This window comes from Pleurodeles waltl, chromosome 5 (genome assembly GCF_031143425.1).
Source record: "Pleurodeles waltl isolate 20211129_DDA chromosome 5, aPleWal1.hap1.20221129, whole genome shotgun sequence".
NCBI classification, from domain to species: Eukaryota; Metazoa; Chordata; class Amphibia; order Caudata; family Salamandridae; genus Pleurodeles; species Pleurodeles waltl.
In genome coordinates, this window is record NC_090444.1 from 203,264,213 (window position 1) to 203,281,913 (window position 17,701).

At 49.8% G+C, this 17,701-nt stretch overlaps 1 protein-coding gene across 1 annotated transcript in view; it reads left to right on the forward strand.

Annotated features, from left to right (window-relative positions):
* Window positions 1-8,474: 8,474 nt before the first annotated feature.
* Window positions 8,475-17,701, forward strand: part of PTPN14 (protein tyrosine phosphatase non-receptor type 14) — a 395,238-nt gene continuing 386,011 nt past the window's right edge. Inside the window, exon 1 of the mRNA XM_069233899.1 lies at window positions 8,475-8,802. The gene's annotated coding sequence lies outside the window, so the exon portion shown is untranslated. The remainder of the gene's footprint in view (window positions 8,803-17,701) is intronic.

Here is a 17,701-nt window from a genome sequence, read left to right on the forward strand (position 1 = left end):
CTGAGGGCCTCGCAGGAGTAGGTGGAGGAATGGACTCTGGTAAGACAAATCTTAACTATTACATCCCCCACCCTACCTGCATGCCAGCACATACCTCCACCCTCACCCTCACCCCCAGCACTCCAACTCCTCACATATGTCCCAACATCACAAACCACCCATCCCAACACCAAGCAAAGCATGGACACCCATCACTAAAGCATGCCCACTGCACATACCCATACACCCCCCTAAACCATCATCACACAAGGTCCCACACAGGAAGGCAAGCACTGGGGTACACGTTCACCCACCCATTGCACACCATGACACCACAGATGTAATAACCATCCTTTTATACCCCTGCAGGACCCCTACCCAACATCACCGGACAGGAGGGTCCACACATGTCCACATCACCAACAGAAGAGGCCCACAGTGATGACAGCAGCTCTGTCCAACTGGATCTATATGACCAGCCCGGACCATCGGGGACCTCGGGACAGTCGGTTCCCCTCACCCAGTCACAGGCCACCACAGACCTTCCCCCCTCTGGAAACACCAGCACAGCACCCACTCAGCAGGCCCATACCTCCGTCCCCAGGACACGTCAATCAGCTGTGTGTCCACCACTACAGGGAACCCAGGCTAACTCACCACCCCAACAACAGGGACCTGGGGGCAGTGGCAGTGGGCACACAGTCCAGGGGATGGAGGTCCAGGAACACAGGGGAACTGGGAGGGCTGCTGTGCGACAGGGGGCGGACAGGCCAAGGGAACCCACTCTCCACGAGGCCCTCTCCTCCATCTTGGGAGCCTACCACCACTCCCAGGAGACGATGGCAATGGTACTGGCCAAGTTTCAGGAGACCCAGCGCCTGCAGGAGGAACTGTATATGGGCTTCAGGGAGGATCTCAGAACCATCAGCTCCACCCGGGGCACCATTGTAGGGGTGCTAAAGGAACTCGTGAACACCAGGAGGGACACTGTGGCACCACAAGGGGCCCCTGACACTAGCATGGACGATGAACTGCCCACCACATCCGTGGGACCCACATCTGTGAAATCGTAAGGGAAAGTGACAACTCAGTGACCATACACTGGGTGAAAACGACAGACAGTAGAGAGGTAGTAGTGTTAAAGTACATGTAGTAGGCAGGTTTGTATTCTTACCTGTGCCTCACTGGAAATATTGCTGGATCACTGAGTCCCTGTTGTTCATGTCTTCTTCCTCTGCTTCCTCGTCTTCACTGTCCACAGGTTCCACAGCTGCACAACACCACCATCTGGACCATCCTCCTGCAGAAAAGGCACCTGTTGTCGCAAAGCCAAGTTGTGAAGCATACAGCAGGCCACGATGATCTGGCAAACCTTCTTTGGTGAGTAGAATAGGGATCCACCTGTCATATGGAGGCACCTGAACCTGGCCTTCAGGAAGCCGAAGGTCCGCTCGATCACCCTCCTAGTTCGCCCATTGGCCTCATTGTAGCGTTCCTCTGCCCTTGTTCTGGGATTCCTCACTGGAGTCAGTAGCCATGACAGGTTGGGGTAACCAGAGTCACCTGCAAATGGCGAGGGACAACTGTTATACATGCACTAACCTGTAGGGATATCCCCAGACCCAGACAACCATTCCCACTGTCTTGCTTCCAGGTGCTCACCTAATAGCCACACACGGTGCCTCTGGAGTTGACCCATCACATAAGGGTTGCTGCTATTATGCAGGATGTAGGCGTCATGCACTGAGCCAGGGAACATGGCATTCACATGGGAGATGTACTGGTCTGCCAAACGTACCATCTGTATGTTCATTGAATGATAACTCCGGTTTCTGTACACCTGTTCACTCCTGTGGGGGGGAACAAAGCCACATGTGTCCCATCAATGGCACCTATGATGTTGGGGATGTGTCCCAGGGCATAGAAATCACCTTTCACTGCAGGCAAATCCTCCACCTGAGGGAAAACGATGTAGCTCCGCATGTGTTTCAGAAGGGCAGACAACACTCTGGACAACACGTTGGAAAACATAGGCTGGGACATCCCTGATGCTATGGCCACTGTTGTTTGAAATGACCCACTTGCAAGGAAATTGAGCACTGACAGCACCTGCACTTGAGGGGGGATTCCTGTGGGATGGCGGATTGCTGACATCAGGTCTGGCTCCAACTGGGTACACAGTTCCTGGATTGTGGCACGTCAGGCCTGTATGTGATAATCACATGTCGCTCCTCCACTGTCGACAGGTCCATCAACGGTCGGTACACCGGAGGATGCCGCCATCTCCTCACATGTCCCAGCGGACGGTGCCTATGAAGAACAACAGCGAGCACAGAGTCAAACAACTCAGAGGTACGTACCCACAGTTTACCCAGAACACCATTCATACTCAAAAAGTGGCCTGTATGTGTGTTGAGTGTAGGCCTAGGTATGTGTGACGCAGTTGAAAATGAAGCCATGTGGGCCCCTGAAATGGAAGCTGCCTGACCTCTAAAGTGGGACAATGGGATGTGAGGTAAGTGCGCTGTCGTTGTACACCGTCGTGGTAGGCGGTCGAAGACCGCGGCGCAATGCTGCATTGGTTAACATTGGACCCTATGGGTCCCAGGAGCCAATGACGATGTACGCCGGCGGTGACGGTACGCACCGCTGTGGACGTGACCGCCATTTTCTATCTGTTCAATCACTCAATACCTGATCTTCGACAGGAAAGGGCCTACACTGCAAGTGCTGCTGGTCTGGAAGAGACAATGGCTCGAGTCTCTGGGGAAAGGGCCCCTGCCTTCACATCGGAGGAGTTGGAGAAACTCGTGGATGGGGTCCTCCCCAGTACACGCTACACTACGGTCCTCCAGACAAACAGGTAAGTACACAGGGAGCATGTTGTATGGGCTATGCCTGTTTGGAGAGGGCTGGATGCAAGAAGGAGGGGGGAGAGTACTGCATGCATGAAAGACGGTGAATGCATGTGCCACATGCCAAGGGTAGGGATGGGGGCCAATCACTTTGACGGTGCAGTTGGTAATTACTTACTCTTCTCCCTGTACATTTCATGTAGGTCAGCGCCCACTAGAAGAAAGATATTTGGCGTGCCATCGCCAAGGACGTCCAGACCCTGGGGGTCTACCACAGACGGAGCACCCACTGCCGGAAAAGATGGGAGGACATACACCACTGGAGCAAGAAGACGGCGGAGGCTCAGCTGGGGATGGCCTCACAACGTGGGAGGGGTGCCCGTCACACCATGACCCCCCTGATGTTCAGGATCCTGGCGGTGGCCTACCCGGAGTTGGATGGGCCCTTGAGGGCATCACAGCAGCCACATGGGGCTGAGTACACTCTCATTCTGCTGACATTGCGCGCAGTGGAGGTGTCTGGGTGGGGGAGGTGGGCTGTGGGTTCCCCTAGGCCAGGGCGAGTTCCGTAGGCAAGGTCCGTCCGTAAGGCAGGCCATGTGGCACGCCAGCCCACCTCTGTAGAGTGCCAAGTACACCTAGTCATGCCCCTGTGTCATCTATGCGTGCAGATGTCGTCCTTAGCCTTGTAGGCCATTTCCCAGGAATTAAACAGTGGAGCCCAAGAGCACGGCGTAGTGCAGGGGGCTTCTGTGTCTGTCGTGTCCGCCAACGGTAGCGGTAATGCATGCACTCAACATGTCTTTCTTCTGTTGTCCCCCCCTTTTTGTGGTCTCCCTGTTCTTGTGTGCATTAGCATCATCAGGCGGAGGAGCAGTGGCACCGGTGCACCAGGGGGCTGCATCCCACATGGCCATGGAGGGCCACACTACGGACTCTGAGGGCGAGGGGAGCTCCACGGCGGGGACAGGAGCTGACACCAGTGACACGGACTCGTCCTCTGATGGGAGCTCCCTTGTGGTGGCGGCAACATCTGTGCACCCCCATCTACAGGTACAGCCGCCACCCCCCCTACCAGCACCGCCCTCCCAGCAGCCTCTCAGCCTTCGCCCCGTGCCCGCTCACCAGGGAGGGTGGGCATCACCTTCGCCCCAGGCACCTCAGGCCCTGCCCCAGTCAAACCTGCTGCCCTCACTGATGAGGCCATTGACCTCCTCAGGTCCCTCACTGTTGGGCAGTCTACCATTTTAATGCCATCCAGGGTGTACAAAGGCAGTTGCAACAAACCAATGCATTCCTGGAGGGCATTCATTCTGGTCAGGCGGCCCTTCAGGGAGCTTTTCAAACTCTGGCCTCAGCACTGATGGCAGCCATTGTCCCTGTGTCTAGCCTCCCCCTTCCAACTTCCTCCACCCAGACCCAATCCCCTGTACCTCAGCCTATCCCAAGCACACCTACAGACCAGCATGCACACACGTCAACACACAAGGGAAGCTCAGGCAAACATAAGCACCACACATCCCACAGGCACTCACGCAAGCATCACACACATGCAGACACACCAACATCCACTGCTTCCACTGTGTCCCCCTCCTCCTCATCTCCCTCCTCCCTCCCAGTCTCGTCTACACTCTCACCTGCATGCACTACCTCTACAGCCACTACTACCATCACCGGCACACCCGCCACCACACCCCGCTCACGTGCAGTCACCACCCCCACTACCATTCACACGTCCCCTGTGTCCTCTCCCAGTGTGTCAGTGACGCCCCCTTCCAAGATACACAAATGCAGGCACACACCCACCCAACAGCCACCCACCTCATGACAGCCTCCAGCGCATGCACCTTCACCCAAAGTCAGCAAACGAACACCTCCTACAACCACCACCTCTTCCTCCACTCCCAAACCCCCTCCAGCTACCTATCCCAGTGTGTCCCAAAAACTTTTCCTGTCCAACCTTGACCTCTTTCCCACACCTCGCCCACCCCGTCCGTCTCCTAGGTCCCGAACTAGCACCTCAGCCACAACATCTCCGGGACCAGTGGTGCCTATAGTCACCGGAATCTGGAGTGCACCGGCCACCAGGGCAGCCAGTGTGGCACGGAGCCACAGCACAGACAGTCCCCCACCTGTGAAGCATCAGAAGTTGGCCAGTGCCCGGTGGGAGAGCGGGAAGACTCCAGCCACCAAAGCCGCTCCCAGGGGTCCTGGTGGGAGTGTGGAGTCAGCTGTGACACCATCAAGGTGGGGAAGGGCCACAAGAAATCCGGCAAGTCTGGGAAGAGCAGCACGGCGGAGAAGACGCCATCATCCCCGCTGCCCAGGAGGCCACCTCCAGCACAAGCCCAGCTGCCCAGGACCGGACCGCCAGCACAAGCCCAGCTGCCCAGGACAGGCCCGCCAGCACAAGCCCAGCTGCCCAGGACAGGCCCGCCAGCACAAGCCCAGCTGCCCAGGAACGTCCCGCCAGCACAAGCCCAGCTGCCCAGGACCGGACCGCCAGCACAAGCCCAGCTGCCCAGAACAGGCCTGCCAGCACGTGCCCATGAATGGCCCGCCAGCACAAGCCCAGCTGCCCAGGACCGGACCGCCAGCACAAGCCCAGCTGCCCAGGACAGGCCCGCCAGCACAAGCCCAGCTGCCCAGGACCGGACCACCAGCACAAGCCCATCTGCCCAGGACAGGCCCGCCAGCACAAGCCCAGCTGGGCCATGAAGGCCAGCCAGCAGCTGAATCCCTGCAATGGAGACCGCCGTCTCAAGCACCGCTGAACAGGGCACCGCCGTCTCTAACACCGCTGAACAGGGCACTGCCGTCTCAAGCACCGCTGAACAGGGCACCGCCGTCTCAAACACCGCTGAACAGGGCACCGCCGTCTCAAGCACCGCTGAAGAGGGCACCGCCGTCTCAAACACCGCTTAACAGGGCACCGCTTAACAGGGCACCGCCGTCTCAAGCACCGCTGAACAGGGCACCGCCGTCTCAAGCACCGCTGAACAGGGCACCGCTGTCTCAAGCACCGCTGAACAGGGCACCGCCGTCTCAAGCACCCCTGAACAGGGCACCACCGTCTCAAACACCGCTGAACAGGGCATGGCCTTCTCAAGCACCGCTGGCCCATGAGCGGCAAGTGCACTTACGCAACTGAGTCCATCACGGGGTGAATGATGCACTCTGGGCACAGTGCCCCCTCCAGAACCAGTGGAGAGATCCATCCACTACCTCTGTCCTCAGCAGCATGTTGCACTCTGGGCACAGAGCCCCCTCCAGAACCAGTGGAGAGATCCATCCACTACCTCTGTCCTTAGTAGGATGAAGCACTCTGGGCACAAAGCCCCCTCCAGAACCAGTGGAGACTGTTATCCACTTGAGAGACTGTGGCTTTGCACTCCCCAGGATTGGACAGTGGGCAAACCACCCACTGTAGATACTTGAGAGACTGTGGCTTTGCACTCCCCAGGATTGAACAGTGGGCAACCCACCCACTGTAGAGACTTGAGAGACTGTGGCTTTGCACTCCCCAGGATTGAACAGTGAGCAACCCACCCACTGTAGAGACTTGAGAGACTGTGGCTTTGCACTCCCCAGGATTGAACAGTGGGCAAACCACCCCCTGTAGAGACTTGAGAGACTGTGGCTTTGCATTCCCCAGGATGTAACAGTGGGCATGTGGCCCTCTCCTGGATTTGGTGTTGAGCACTCAACCGGCTGAGGTGCCCCCCTTTCCCTCCCCCTGAGGTGCCTGTTTTATTGCTCTCTGATGCCCCTGCAGTGTTCTCTCTGTCATGGTCGGGGATTCTGTGTGGGCCTCGCCCATACCGTGTGGTCCCAGTGTTCCACGGACTTTATTAGAGCACTACCTGGACTACTATGCTTGGTATATATTTTGTACATGGTGTATATATTTTTTTTTGCCTACTTGCTTTTAATATATTACAATGGTTACACTAATTTCCTTTTGTCTTTGCATTCTTCCGGGGGGAGGGGTTGGGGGGTGTAACTGTAATGTATCATGCTGTATTAGTGTGTGTGTTGTCGTGGGTGAGGGTGGGGGTGGGGGTGTTGCGCATTGCGTGTGTGTGTCACTGTATTTTCCCTCCTCCCTCCCCCCTCCCCTGTGTCGTAGGTGCAGTACTCACTGTGGTCTTCGCCGCCGGCGTTCGTGCTCCTGGTAGAGGAGCAGGAAGACTATTGCAGTTAGAATTTGGAGTTCCGGATCCATGGCGTCCTCGTTCCTCGTGGGGTGTGTAGAGGTGAGCGTTTTTCCTTCAGGATTCCTGTTTCCGCCGTGTTTTTGTCCGCTGTGAATCCGCCCCGGAAAAGGTGGCGGATTCGCCTGTTGTAATAGTGTGGGCGGTACATTGTCTCCCGCCTGTCTGTTGGCGGTGACCGCCGCGCTGTTTGTTTGTACCGCCGTGGCGGTCGGAGTGTTAAAGTGGCTGTCTTTGTTGGCGGTTTCCTCCACGGTTGTAATTGCAAAAGTTTTACCGCTGGCCTGTTGGCGGTCTTACCGCCGCTTTAGCACCGTCCGCCAGGGTTGTAATGACCACCATTGTCATTTACAACATCAATAGCTCTAACTCTCACAAATGCAAAACTTATTGCATTTTAAATGCTTATCATCATAATTAGCAGGCGTGGCTCCCCCGTTATGGTGAAGGCGTGTCGTACCCCCTCACCCCAAGCCAGCAGCAGCAGCTGCAAACCTTTTACAATAAAACCATAATAAACTATCATTATTATGGTTTTATTGTAAAAGGGGAGGGGCCACGGGTGATGAGAGGGATGGAGTGCGCATGTATGTTTGTCCGGCTGTCTCGGGCCGGCCACACACATGCGCACAGGGCTCTCTTCAACCCGGCACTGTGTTGCTGGGTTGGAGTGAGCAGGCAGAGGCTACCACCCTGTCTCAGAGCGCCCAGCTCTGTCCAAATTCTAATACTGCAGGGCAAGGTAGGAGCCTGTGTGCCTGCAAGTACTGGAGCCAGGGGGGAGCGGTACGGCCTGATCAGGAAGGTACTTTTTTTTTGTCCCCCTACGCCCGCCACACCGCCCTTTCCCCCCAAGCTTCACAACACCTCCCTTCCCCCCACCCAAGGAGCAGAGTGGAGCAGTGCAGCGAGCACGACAAGGAAAATACATTTTTTTAAATTATTTTTTTTGTCCACCCCTTAACTCCCTCCAACCCCCCCCCCCAACCCAGTGGGTGCGTCCCTATTAAACATCTATCAGTCCATGGGTGTTACAAATGTCCAACACCACACCACCCATAATACATAACGAATGCTGTTATTGCTTGCATTAGCATCATTGGTAATTTAGAACTCGAAATAAAAGTATCAAAAAACATGTTTTCAGTTGTTAAAATAGGAGCCCATCCTGAAATAACGAGAGCCTGCAAGCACGACTTGCGTCCCCTCAGTTTAGAAAAGGCGTAAAACTGAAGAACGCCACCTATCCTTTGGAGTTCAGAAGCTGAAACTCCAGCTGCACGGTGGCCCGGCTGCTTCCAATCCCCTCCCTTCTCCCTCTTTGAAACCAAAGTCCCGACGGCTGAGGCCAGCGGCCGCCGCACATTCCGCGCATTCCCCAGGCGTGACGTCACGGGGAGGACCCGCCCCCTGGAACACCCGGGAAACACATACACACCGAGGACTGGAGGGGGCCGGGCCTGCGGAGCGCCGCCCCCACCGACCGGCCGGCCGCCCCTCCAGAGCCGAACTTCTGCAACTTTGACTGCGCCGGGCGGAGGCGTCCGGGCTCATTGTGCGCTCCGGCCTTGGGGACAGAAAGTAGTGCCTGCGCTTCCTGGGGGCGGCGCTGCAACCGTGGGGTTCCTAGACGAGGCTTGGGGCCTCCTGGTGCTTGCAGGGACGGGACATTTAAACCCCGGCTGAGAGTTTCATCCGCCGAAGGAGCGCTGTTTGTTAGGAGGCGGAATGAGTGGGGAGCGTCATACAAACAGGTGAGCCCCCTTTTATTTACATCAGTAGCAGCTTTTTCGGCGTGCTAGGAAGCTGTGTTTGTTGCCCGAGAACCTCCGCTGCCGGGTCTGTAGGGCTCACCTGTCTCTTTGTTTGGGGCTGTGAGTGCCCACTCGCTGGGCAGCAGGGGGGGGTTCTGGGGCACATCCACACTTTCTGGTGGCTTGACCACTGCACTCTGCAAGTGTGCCGGTGTTTCGCTCCGTTCTTGGAACTGCCAACGAGGCCGAGCCGTGGCCGTTTTTATATTGCATTTTATTCCACGAGCACAGCTGCCAACGGATGTGCACTGGTTTGCAGATGCTTTGCAGAAACAGTGGTGACGCGTCTTTACGTTGTGTGCTTTTGTTTCTTCAATTGTAGGACTCATCAGAAAACAACCGCGAGTGTACAGTGACAAACCTCTGAAAGGGTCAGAGTTTTAACGGGGCGCATTCTAACATTACCTTTAAATGCACGAAACTCCATGAGAAATTCAAGACTCTTGTCTCAACGGAAGGGCGTGTAAAATGCAAATTGGGCTCGTCAAATGCGGGGACGCCTGAGTAATGGAAATATGCTTTGCTGTTTGTCGTGCGTTTGCAGCAGGTTGGCACAGCCCGTGCACTTGTACGCGTGCGGATGTATACTATTGGCAGGTGGACCGCTTTTACTGCGCACTGCAGGCACCCTGCTTTGCGCAGTTGCATTTCAACGACTGAAGCTGTTTTGTTTTTACTCTGTGTCACGGTATTAACACGTGCTGCTGTAAACATCCCGCCATGCGCTGCTTCCTGTCAGAGGATGTTACGGATACATGGCCCAGTCGGATGTAAGATTGCTGTTGTTTGAGTTAATTTAGACAATACGTGCCAACCAAACCTCCGTTGAACGGAGCTACTCCCATTTGCCTAGCAAAAGGACACGTGTAACCATAGTTCAAACAATGTATCCTGTGGATGAATGGAAATTTAACATGTTTTGGATTTTTGAACGCCGTCTTCAAAAACAAAACAACCTCACTCAATGGTACTTTTTGCTTTCTCATCCAGTTTAAAATACCAAAAAAGAATAAACCATAAAAATTGTTTGGAGATAATGTTATGGTAACTTTTACACGATGCCTGTCACACTCCATTTGAGTGTGACAGGCATCGTCACACTCAAATGGAGATTAATCAAGTAAGCCGTGAGTTAGGAGGTTTTCTTGAGTTAGGCCTTGTTTCATCTGCGTTAGACAGTTGTTGTTTGTGTTAGTTTTGATTGATCCTTACGCTGCAGATGGGAATCCACTACCTGTTGACATCCGCTCCGCATTAAACTCCTGACTTCACTGAAGCTCGTGGACAGGGACACGTTTTGACTTGTACCATCCTCGTTATTCAGGAAGGAAGGTTCTTGAGTCATTTTAAGTCAGGGCGCTGTCGCATGTTCCACACTCGCCTTTGAAAGAAATGCTTGTTAGCAAAGGTAGACAATGTGTGTTTTGTGGGAATAAGATGGCAGCACTCTCTTTGACTGTATAACTCTTGTTAATTTGAAGCAAGTCACACCTGGCTACTGGGCAGACAGTTTGTATATGTTCTTTTGTTTTCAATGTTTGACATGTTTTGACATCGATTGCCCTGCAGTGAATTGGTCTATCATTCTCTTAAGTATCTATTTTCATAACAACGATAAGTGCAACATATAAGCAGACGTGTATATTTGGCATTTTCAAGAGATTTTGACTTTTTTTTCTGACACAGAGAGGCTTCCAGTTCTTCTGCACCTTCAGGAAATATTATCCCCAGATTTGCCATGGGCAGTTTTCTCCCAGTGTAAAATTTTAGTTTTCATTTTTTATTTATGTAGCTCACTGTTTGCTCTCATGTGACTTCGACGCGCCGTTTGCTTACCCTTGGAGGCTTTTGGGAGCAAACACAAGAAGGGAGTACGTTGGTTTTGCCTATAGTCTTGATTAGGTCTGGGTGACTACACGACTATTGCAGAAAGAACATGCAGTGTGGCATGGCATTTGCTTGTAACAGAAGTGGTGTATAGGGGTATTGGGTGGCCAGTCTCATGCAGCAGAGGGTGTGTGGTATTTAGGACAGTAGCTTGTGACTGTGGGTATGAAATGTTGGTTATGTGTATGACATTCACCAATGCCAGGGATACATATGTGCCAGTTGTGGCACAATGAGCCATAAGTGCTTCTCAGATTACGGAGCAGGGTTTGAGGGTCTGAATTGTGGTTGGATGTTTGTGTGAAGAAGCGGGTATGTGTTGGTGCTTTGTAGTGCCAGAAGTATTCAGCTAGATACTCGTAACTTAACAAGAAGCCTTGATTTTCTTCACCGAAGGCTTGCCAGAAGTGGTGACTCTGGCCCTACATTACGAATAACGAGGATGGCCTAAGGATTGCTAACGGGATAGAAGATGGGTAGAATGGGTGAATAATAAAAGCAAGGAAGCAGTCTGTCACAGATGGTATTTGGGGATACCCAGGTCCGGAGAGAGTATATGCACCCAGTTGCAGAAGGCGACAAGCATCTCGCAGTAGGGACATGAACGCCCCCAGCAATTCACAGATCACTAAACATACTGTACGTTGGTTTTGAATGGGTCAGTTCACTGGATGTCTCGGTGCAGGAGACACGTGATCAAGTAGCAGATCAGAAATAAATAGCTGAAATGTAGGCGTAGACTAGCACAGTTCACGGGGCACCCGGCCAAAGAGCTGGTGGCAGATCTGAACATTGTACAGATTATTACAATATACCCTGGTGCTCAGTTGCAAATCGATGTTAGGAATATCAGAAGCATTTGCAGGCTTCCACTCTCTGTATGTGGGAAGTGCAGATACAGAGTTCCCTTGATTACGCGGAAGCTTGAAAGGCCCTTTTTACTGGCTAAGACTCCTGTCTATGGAAATGTGCACAGTGTGAGAATTTATGAGCTGCTTGACTCGCGACAAACTCCAGTGGACTGGGTGCCAAAGAGACACCAGAAGTAAATCTCACCTCATACTTGAAATCAAAAAGACAAAAGGCGAAGACGTTGAGCCACTGTGCCTCCTGCCGATCTCTGAGACCCAGGAACTATCTTCCGGATAACCAGAGCCCCAACACCAACTTGCAATCTTTCGAGAAAGATGTAAAAATACACCTCCTCGAAGTGGACTCTAGTGCTTAACCTACTTAAACTTCTCCCAGATACTCTAAGGCTCTCCAACATCCCATTATGGTTCCAAAAGACCTGAAAACACTTCCGTTTAGAAAATAAGTATGGTAAAACTCTTCATCGTCCAGCTGACTCATGTTGTTCTGTTAGACTGAGTGTTATGTGTGGTGCTCTGTCGCGCAGTGGTTAGGTTCTTGATGTACACACACCTTAAATAATTGAAATAAGACACAAGAAAGTTTTTCAATTTTGAATTCACTGTGTGCATACACTCTACGCTAGCAGGAAGATCTAGAGGCAATTTAGTTTGCACAACTACTGTGTAATCCTATTTATTCTAAAATCTCTTATTTACGCAAATGCTTCCCATCCGTATTTTCATTTATAAAGTAGCATAACATGCCTTTACCTCCAGTGCATTTCATATATAAATACATAATTGTTTTTTACATGACACCATTGACTTTCTTTTTTTAAACTGCTTTGTGTAGATCGGGGAGACAGAGCACAGCCTGTTTTACCATTTTGCTGGAAGCTGGCACTAAACCTTAAGATTTATTTGGGCCGTGTTGGGGATGTTTGTATGGGTAGCCCTAGTAAAATGTTGGTGGTTCAAATTAGGCCATTGGAGTGATGGGTAGCAGAATGAGTGACAGTCTTGAGAGTGAAGCTAAAGGGTGACGTCTCGCTCATTGATAGGTTGGTGCCGCCCCCTTCCCCACTCAATTTGAATTATTTGATTTATGTAACGAGTTGTTTACTTATTACATACAGGTACAGGGTGAACCTTTCTTTGCAAAATGTTTTTTTTCCAGATAATTGTTTTTATTTTAATGAAATGTGTTTCATGTGAAGCCTGGGGGACATATTGTGCATAAATGAATCAAACACTCCCAGCCTTCAGGCCATTTGGCGGCTCCGATGTAGTCATAATACCCACACCAGTGACAATTCTCATTTATTGCCTGACTTGGGGTCTGTATGTATAAACTATATAAGCTATACTTGGCATTGGTACCTTTTTTCTGAATCATTCATGAATAAGACCAACCTCAATCAGTTTTTCAGCTAAAATTTAACATATAGTCTATTGTCTAAGATACAAATATAATGATGAACAAGCAGTCTTATGAACTCTGATAGCAAGATGGAACCGCGGCATGAAAATACGTTTTTTGACTTACTTCTGCAGCCCTTCATCACAAAAGATCTTTACGTTTGCGGAATTTGATTAAATTCCCACGACGGGGAGATGTTTAACCATAGCCCAAAAAATAAAGAGTACTTCTGTGTTTTGTGACGGTGATCTGGAGTCACTCCTGTGCTTTTGTTTTTGCGTTGGAGGACCTATGCACTACCCTGAGTATACGTGTATTTCTAGGGATATGTGCAACTATGTTTCTTAACAAAGAAATAACGAAAACAACATTTTCTGATCGAATTTCGGACTGATTCATTGAACAATCTGATGTGTTTCTACCCGTCCCCTACCCACTAATTATATGTTCTTTAGGACTGGTTGGATAAAAATTACAGTAATTAGTTAATGTCAGTCAGCAATAAAAACTATTTGAACTACATAAATTAGTGGGCTAACAAGATTGGCACCACCCATATATTCAAGACACATTTCCTGGATAAAGTGTAGTTTTCTCAGTGCAGTTGGATTAATGAGATACCCTCTGCACAGAGCTGAATTAGTGTAGGTGAAGAGCTTTCAGCAGGTGCAGAATAAGGCTGATCATATATAATGCAGTATATGTGTCAGAAACCTTTGCCTTTTTTTGGACATGTCCCATTTAATGCTTCGGGATCACTATTTCTAGGTTGTAGATCCATTGCGTACTGGCATCAGCGTTAATAGCAACCACTGTAATGGTATTTAACTTGGGAACATCCAAGGGTTGAGTGGGCTTTGCTGGGATTCAAACTTGTGATCTGCAGATCCCATATAAATGGCAATGCCAGAGTTAACTCATTGAATATGGGTATGAGTTTGGGAAAATCTGGACTTAAGCGTTACTTGGAGATATATGGAAACTGATTATTGTGGATCCTAATGGAATAATTTTGTTCTAAAGAAGTTCACTTCGAGAACGAAACACATTGGCTGTATCTTGCGTGTTGTTTGAGAAAATCTACATTAAGGAAGAACAAGAAAAATCAACCATTGTCACCACAATAATTTTTTGGGACTACTTGCAGGGTGCTACCCGATAAGTTGTCTTTAGTTATTTCTGCTTCTAGCAGCAGTACCTTTGCAACTGGTGCTGTCAGGTTGTGCATTTGATGTTACTGGGGTACGGATTGGAAGTGCTGTGGCTCATTTCTGCCTAGCTGCTTTGAGCATTGTAACTCTTGAGTTTGTTTAGTTAGTTGCACATGTTGTACAAGATCGTCATCAATTCAGACATGTCAATAAATAGATAACAGCATATTTTGTCAATACTCGTGCAGCCAGGTAGAGTTGGTGATCCCGATTTGCAAGACTTTTGCACATGAAGTTCACCATACATGTAATAATATTTTTTTTATGAGCTGGCAGCCACCTTCGCCATTCACAAACTGTGGTTTTGCATTCATAAAAAGGTTACTTGCAGGTAGATCTTCGTGTGAGCCAGTCTGTTACCATGGGGGCGAGTGGGCTTCCCATGGTGTGGAGGCCCCGGAGGTTTTTGGACACCCACATAGTTATCTGTATGCAGCAGCACACACATTTCTATGGCCTACTTTCATTCAAGATATGGTCACAGAGGTATTGTTGTCAATGAGGGATTCAATCTGTTTCTAGGCTACATTGGGGAAGTCAACGAAATAGTTGTAGATGCGGGAGAAACGGATTCTGTCCGGGGATTTCCTGTGGAAATTTTATTTGAACAATTACACTCATGCAAGAGAATTTCACAGGCTGCACACTGTTTACTTAGGTGGCCACCTCTCCGGAGGGCATTACAGACTGTTTCCAGTCATGGACTTGTGTGATATTGTAACTGATTGTTGGTGTTGTAATCTTGTTTGCGGTCTTTGAACTAATCAGACTAACCCACCTGAAATCAGTGATTTGTATGTGAAAAGTTCAGGCCTGGAGACAGTGTCCACAGTGACCTAGAGTTAAGTGGTCACCCCACTGCGCACAGCTATGCATGCGGAAATCCCTTCACCTGATCATATGTGGAAATTCTCCTGGAGTACCCCTGGAACGTGTTATTGTGCCCCCTCCCACAATTACTCTTGAATCCCTCTGCATTGCAAAGATTTGTAAATGTGCACCTCATTGTAGAATGATACCCGACACTTCTACTTTGAGTGCACAAATTAAAAAAAAGGCCAGTATTTTGCAAACGTTTGCGGACTTTGCTAATTGAGCATTCAGATACCCAAGCCTTCTCTTAGTGCCTGGGGTTTGGGTGAAGATGTCCGGGATGGGCCACAAGGTGGTTATGTGGCACACCAATAAGTGAAAGGATTGCTTCTCTTCACACTGTATGATGGGTACATGTCTACAGACACCTTACTGGTGTTTGCTGACCTGGTTGGTCGGTCTGCAGCTCTCTTTCTCCGTTAGTCGGTGTTCAAAACCCGGAACTGTTATTATCAAAGTACCTTCTTGGGACCGATTCTGTTCTCTATTTGGTTCAATGGTTAATATTGACAGCAATTAATAGATCTTTTTTTTTGGCAAGTGGATCACAGATCTGAACCTTTGGTAATCTGCCTACTGCGCAGTTTATTTGAATAATCTGTGTTTAAATTGGTGCTGCCTTTGGGCCGTGAACAATGCATCTGGCGCACACGTGCACATTCTTGGCTGAATATTTGCGTTGCCCGTCTGCCTGTTCTGTGCTTTGATTAGGAATGAATGCTGTCCATTCGGGGCATAACGACCGATGTGTGAATGAGCTTTGAAAGTGTTTTTACTTCTGTTTACCTAAAGGGTAGCACCAAGGCTCCGCGGTTCTGTGAGATTGTATGCCAAGAAACCTATTTTTCTGCTTTTATGTGTGTCTTGGAACCGCTGCAGTACAGTTTGCTCTCCTGCTTCGGAAATGAAAGTTGGAGACACATTTACGTATTGTTCTGAAGAGATACACAGGCTAAGCATTTGATCAAGATTTTGTTGTATATCAGGCCTGTGGTTGCACACAAAGAAGAACCTCTGTGGAAAATAGAAGTATATCTCATGTCATAAGTATTCTCTGATTTCTTTATCTTGCCTGTCTCCCCTCTAATATGTTTTTTTAGATATGAAATAAGGGCATACGGCACTATTATTGTGAAAGCAATGTTGGTGTTTCCTAAAACGGCTTCTAGCAAGGAACAGCTGATGCTTCAGATCCTGGCACTTAACCTTCTTTCTGGGGACAAGGCCCTGGCCTGCAGTTTAAGGGGGATGGGGTCCGTTTAAAATGTGCTTGTGGTGCACCAAGGCATTATGTTGTACAGTGAGTGTACAACAGTGCACATGTTCACCGGACTGTGTATCTAAACCCTAGTGGGATTCATTGTTCCTGGTTATCTGCGAGCTGGTTGGGTGATCATACACACTGTTACACATGTACTACTTATGCATGTCGCCTGTTTTAACATCCTGGCTGTAAGAGTATGTCTCAGGAAATCTAGGGACACCAGAGGTGGCCCGTAGAGAGCACATGTACTACTGAGTGCATGTTAACCCAGTTGTCTCACTAGGCCAGATGCATCTTTCCTTGGTTTTGCAGAGCCGGTTTAGGCGAACGTGCCCCCTGTCCTACACCTGCTGTGCAGAATATATTCAACTCTTCTTCCTTGTGTGCATTTGAGACGGTTTCTCTCAAAATTGACAGAGACAGGGCCCAATGCAAATCCAGCATTCATACAATAGCATGCAAGTTTACCGAAATCATCCTTTCCTGGTCTTGGAGAAGGTTCACGGTGGACATGCACACTGCCATAAGCCTGCTTCTTCTCATCAGGCGCTCTCTTCGAGTCTGAGAGGAAGACTCACAAACCCAGTGAAAGGGGGATGAGAGAAAGTGAACGTATGCCTCCTGTGTAGAGTAGTGTACATGCATGTCCAACCCGCTCTTGGTAACCGGGGAGGGATATGTATTTGCCGCTGCCTGGTTTTGGAGTGGTGATCGCGCAAGGTCAAACCCATAATATTTAAAAATGCTTGTTTAAATTCTGTATTATTCCAATACACGGTTCCTTCATGAAACTGGAAACAATTCTTTGTGATGAGGTGTGGGACTCGCAAGATAGGAAAGAAAGGCTGTGTTTCATTCGGAGCAGTGAAAAGCACCCTACTGATGAAGTAATGCTGGATGTCCAGGCTATTAAAGGAATTTGACGTTGATCTGAATAAAACTTTGCAAGTTTCCGTGGAGCTGATGCATCAGATAATAATTTGTGAATTCCCACAGCCTGTCAAGTTTTTGAGCATTCCCAAACTTTACATGGCAAGCTGTCCTAGAACACCTAATGTACTGTGGAGATCGGAGTGCTGACACCCAGAAGTGTAGCAGTTTCCTTAGTGGGGCATGGACCTGTTTTGATTAAAGAATTTGGTTCTAACATCCAAATATAATTGGGTTAGATAGTATCCTTCATAAGAGCCACATCATAAAAAATTAGGAATACAATCAATGCCGTGACTGACATGTAACTTACTCATTACTTTTATACCTCATCTTAAAACAAATGTCTCCAGGTCAGACCCACGCAGCGCTTTACAGCCCTAGCAACCTATTGTTTGTG